The following is a 6,000-nucleotide window of genomic DNA, read 5'->3' as shown; positions in this document are numbered from 1 at the left end:
ATTAGTACGCTAGTAGTACATGATTTTATTATGTTTTTGCTATGTATGTCCATTGTGTGCATACTTAGTACATCGTTTTACATGACATTTCATGCTATGTATGTTCATCATACTTAGTACATTTTACATCACATGCTATGTATGCCCATTGTGTGCATACTTAGTACATCGTTTTAAATGACATTTCATGCTATGTATGTTCATCATACTTAGTACATTTTACATCACATGCTATGTATGCCCATTGTGTGCATACTTAGTACATCGTTTTACAAAGACATCTTATACTTGGTATCATGCTATGTATGACCATCCGTCGCATACTTAGTACATTGTTTGTGCATTCTTACTTATGGTTTGGTTGTTACATATTTCACTTGCCATACATGACATTATGTTTACACATTACTTGATTAACATTTGACAATGGTTTAGACATGGGCAATTTACATTGGTGGTTTATGTGGGTAAGTGATTTGAGTAACGAGACATGTGTAATGTGATACAAGCATGGTGGATACGCCGCTGGTACTTCCTATATATAAGTGCTTGTATTATATTACATGGCGTAGCGTTATTTGAATCATTCATTTGGATTTATACATTTTTATACAAATAACATATTTTTCACAAGATATTGTTTTACAAGACAGTTTGTTTTATACAAACTCATTTTTACTTGGTTATTCATTTAACCTTACATCATTCTTTTTAACTATACATATCTATCATCGATTTTCAAACATTTTATAAAAGCAAACATTTAAACTGGATTCATGACAAGTTTTTGTTAAACATTTTCTAAAACCTAGGTCATGAATCCTATTTTTCATAAAACCTATGTACTCGCCGGCATTTTTATGCTGATGTATTTTCACATGTGTTTCAGGTGCTATAGTTGATGACTATTGATGATGATATTGATGCATGCTCACATAGGATTGGATGAGGCCTTAGTGACATTAAAAGATGCAAGACTAATTAATTTTTGTTATGTTTCTTTATTGTTAAGACATTGTAACTCATTTAATTTAATAAAACGAAATTTGTTTAATCCATGGTTGTGAAACAATGATTCTGTTACAACACTCCCCGATGTTTCCGCCACGTTTTGTTGTTTTACGTGGTCGGGGTGTGACAGCTGTCAGTGATTTTGAAGACGAAGGAAATTTCTTAGATCGATATGTACCGAAATCGGAAATGAGTACGAATGATGATCCGATCATGGTGGTATACACTATGGTTGGAACTGACAAACTTTATTCCGACTTCGAGTACCCGCTTCAGAATGTCAAGATCGAAAATGTCGAGAAAGTGTTTAAACTGGTTGAATTGAGCATTAACGAAATTAATAACAATGAATTCTTTTCGAAACTGAAAAAGTCGTTTGTTACTTCACGTCCCACAAGTTCGGAAAAGAAAGATGGGGTTGGTAAAGGTCAAAACAAGAAAAATCACCTTAAAAACAAAGGAATTGGGTTTGAAAAGAAAACCGCTAAACAAGTGGTTAAGCCAAAAGAAAAGATAAATGATGTTTTTGTTGCTGGTCCTAGTACTGATGTTGAAAAGGAATATATTTTTAGTCAAAAAGCTGTGGATGATTTCAATGCAGCACAGAAGCTTAAAGAAGAAACGGTCAATACTACTTTTGTTGAGTATGATAAAAGGGTGTGCTATCGCTGCAATGAGATTGGACACATGGCAAAACAGTGTCAAAAAGTGTTTAAGAAACATGTTGTTGAAAAACCAGTTCAAAAACAAATGGTTGAGAAACCAAAGGTTGAAAAACCAAATGTTCAAAAACAAAATGTTCAAAAACAAATGGTTCAAAAATCTCGACCTAAACCACCAGTTGTTTCAAAAGGTAAAAAGGAAATGGTTTCTCCGATCCGTATTTTGAAAAGAGGGGATCGTTGAAGTCAGAGGATAAGCCGAAATCGACTTTCGAGATTGGCGAATCCTCTAAGACTAGAAAGACTTCAAAGTTTTACCCTAAGACGAAAATTTTTGAAAATCACTCTTGGATTGCTAAATCGAAACCGTCGGTTGAGGTCAAGAAGATGGAGAACGCATTGAAAATTGATTCAAATCTTTTTAAAGATGATGTGATTGATTTTGCTAATGAAGTTGATAAGTTTCTTGATGAATTTCCACCAATAACTAGCAAAGTTAAAACAATTGTGAAAGAAGAGGTTTCAAATGTCACATTTGATTTTCCGAAAACAAATGAAAAGTGTGATGTTGTGTTCGGGAGTGTGTCAGAAATAAAGAAATCATGGGCTTCATTCTTTGAATAAATTGTTTTTGTGGGTTGCAGGGGCTGCCCAAGTCAATTCTATCAAGATGGATTATGGATAGTGGAGCTTCAAGACATATGACTGGGACTTTAGCTCTTCTTTATGATGTTAAGTCAATCAATGGAAGCTATGTTGGGTTTGCAGGGAATCAAGGAGGAAGAATAGTCGGTCAAGGAACGCTTACAAATGGAGTGATCTCATTTGACAAAGTGAACTATATAGTCGAGCTGGAAAACAACTTACTGAGTATATCACAGATTTGTGATAAAGAGTTTAGTGTACATTTTACTAAATCTGAATGTTTAGTGTTGAAACCAGGGTTTAGAATCCCTGATGAGTTGGTGTTGTTGCGTGCTCCGCGGGTAAATGATCTTTATATTTTGGACATGAGTGTCGCAACGCCAACAACTCATCAAAAACAGTGTTTTGTCAGCAAGTCTAAAGCTACTGAAAAGGAGTCCATAATGTGGCACCGGAAAATGGGTCACATTGACGTGCGAAAAATGAACTTTTTAGTACATAACCATTTAATTGAGGGTGTTAATGTAAAAAACTTTCACTTAAATGATGATTGTATTGCATGTAAAAAGGGAAAGCAGACTCGGAAGTCACATCCTCCAAAGATGCTCAACTCTATCAGGTTACCTCTTGAGAGATTACACATGGATCTCTTCGAGCCTGTCAACGTCAAGAGCATTAGCGGAGATTTATATTGTCTGGTGGTGACAGACGACTTTACGAGGTTTTCGTGGGTTATGTGCTTAGAACGAAAAGATCAAACATTCGAGTCATTGATGATGCTTTTCAAGAAGATGGAAACGGTGTACAAACTGCCAATCCGGAGGATTCGGAGCGACAATGGAACGGAATTCAAGAACAACAAGATGTACGAGTTCTGCAACGAGAAGGGAATTCTTCATGAATTCAGTGAGCCATACACACCACAACAAAACGGCGTAGCTGAACGAAAGAATCGGACCCTGATCGAGACAGCTCGTACGATGTTAGCCGATTCCAAGCTTCCAATCTACTTCTGGAGTGAAGCAGTTTCAGCAGCCTGTTACACTTTGAATAGGGTTCTCACTGTCAAGAAATACAAGAAGACTTGCTTTGAGCTGCTGCACCCTTACAAGCCAAATCTTGAGTTTTTAGAACCATTTGGTTCGCCTTGCACGTTTATAGATGAAAATGGTAAATTTGGAGCAAAAGCTAATGAGGGTTTCTTTGTAGGTTACGCAAGCCCGCTGAAGAGGGTGTTCGTACCATGCCTGGGGAAGGTGATTCAAGTCCAACACGTGGATTGTCAGAAGCACACTCCATCGCCACAACTTCCCGGACAAAGATTCCTTTTCGATTACGATAAACTCTGGGAGTCGTTTCAACTACCTGTCGAGCCGAGTGATGAGGAACTAGCTTTTCTGTACCAGTATCAGCAATATACTTCACAAGAGTCTGTGTCTAGTCCGCTAGAAGTTTCTCAACCCACCGTGGGTACTCACAACAATGAAGCAGGACCAAGTGGAACTACTCATGAACCGCCAGAGAAACCAGCTCCGTCATTTGATGTTTCTGACGACTCAGAGGAGGAACCCGCTCCTACCTTTGACAAGGAGCCAAATGATACTTCGGAGGATGCTATGGATCAAATCGTTAATCTCGACATTTCGAATTTGGAATCGGAAGTAGTTGTGCCTGACACGGTTATGCCACGGACATTGTCTTACCACCCTTTAGAACAGATCATTGGTGACCTACAAAGTGGTGTCAAGACCCGACATCAAATAGACCAAGCTCTTACTTGTTTTTACTCTTCTATTGCTAATATGCAGAAAGAAGTCTCACTTAAATGTTTCATTTCGCAGATAGAGCCCAGAACCTACAAAGAGGCATTGACTGAGGATAGCTGGGTGAATGCTATGTAGGAGGAGCTGCAACAATTCGAAAAGCTGGGCGTCTGGAGACTTGTCGATCTGCCAAAGAATCAGAAGTTAATCAAGACAAAATGGGTTTTTAAGTGTAAGCGTGATGACAGAGGTGTCGTGGTGAGAAACAAGGCACGACTTGTGGTTCAAGGCTTCAGTCAACAGGAAGGAATAGATTACGATGAAGTTTACGCACCGGTTGCAAGACATGAAGCAATTCAAATTTTTCTAGCCTTTGCGTCTTGGAAAGATTTTAAAGTTTATCAACTTGACGTCAAATATGCCTTCCTGTACGGCACAATTAGAGAAGAAGTGTATGTGGGGCAACCACCGGGGTTCACAGACCCACAACACAGAAACAAGGTGTATCTACTGGACAAAGTGCTGTACGGACTACACCAGGCCCCGAGAGCCTGGTACGAGACGCTTTCGACATACTTGCTGGACAACGGGTTCACAAGAGGCATAGTAGATAGCACTTTGTTCACCAAGGAAGAAGCAGGCCACTTGTTGATTGTGCAGATATATGTTGACGATATCATTTTTGGATCCACCAACGACGACATGTGCAAAGAATTTGAAAAGGTTATGAAGAAAAAGTTTGAGATGAGCTCAATGGGGGAGATGAAGTTCTTCCTCGGGCTGCAGGTGGAGCAAGTGCCTGATGGAATCTTCATTCACCAAACAAAATATGTGAAGGACGTGCTCGACAAGTTCGACATGACAGATTGCAGTCCTGCATCAACCCCCCGACGAGCAAGGTGTGAAGATGGACGAGACATTGTACCGATCAATCATCGGATCGTCGATGTATCTCACAGCTTTCCGTCCAGACATCATGTATCCGACATGTCTCTGCGCCAGATATCAGTCGAATCCGAAGCAGTCACACCTGACCATAGTAAAATGTATCTTACGGTATTTGAAAGGTAGCCCAAGCATCGGCTTGTGGTATCCTCGATCGGGTGATTTTACTTTGTCTGGTTTCGCTGATTTTGATTTTGGTAGCTGTAAACAGAATGCTAAGTCCACTACTGCTGGGTGCCAGTTCTTCAGAACTCGACTTGTCACCTGGCAGTGCAAGAAACAAACTGCAATAGCGCTCTCCACATGTGAGGCTGAATATGTCTCAGCTTCTAGCTGTTGCTCGCAGATCCTTTGGATCCAACAGCAGATGCGCGACTTTGGTTTGCAATTCTTGGATATACCGATTTTCGTGGAATATGAAGCAGCTATTAATGTTACTAAAAATCCGGTTCACCATTCGAAAACTAAACACATTGAAATCCGTCATCACTTTATCCGTGATTGTCACGAGAAAAAGTTAATTCGGATTGAACACGTTAACACCGATGATCAGAAAGCGGATTTTTACACTAAACCATTTGACAAAAAGAGATTTTATTATCTTTTGAAATTAAACGGGATGAAGAATCTGCAATCTGGGAGGGTAATCGAATGTGAAGCCGAGTTGGGCGGCGATCTGACATGAACCTGTGTCGTGTTGTCAAATTTCTTTTGTACAATTTTATTTTCTGCTTTTCGATAAAAACAAAAACACAAAAATATGTTTTAGTTTTAGGGGGAGAAATTCGCAGAAAAATACAAAAACATGATAAAATCGTAAAAATACAAAAACAATAGAAAACCATAAAATCCAAAAAAATTAGAAAATTTTAAAAGAGTTTGTGTAGAATAGGGGAAATGATAGTACATCAGCTAGACGGACACAGTACGCTAAAGATTTGTAGTGTTTTAAATTCTTTTAAGCAGTCTCGCTA

The sequence above is a fragment of the Helianthus annuus genome, chromosome 17 (assembly GCF_002127325.2).
Source record: "Helianthus annuus cultivar XRQ/B chromosome 17, HanXRQr2.0-SUNRISE, whole genome shotgun sequence".
Classification (NCBI taxonomy): Eukaryota; Viridiplantae; Streptophyta; class Magnoliopsida; order Asterales; family Asteraceae; genus Helianthus; species Helianthus annuus.
Note: the sequence above shows the minus strand (reverse complement) of the source record.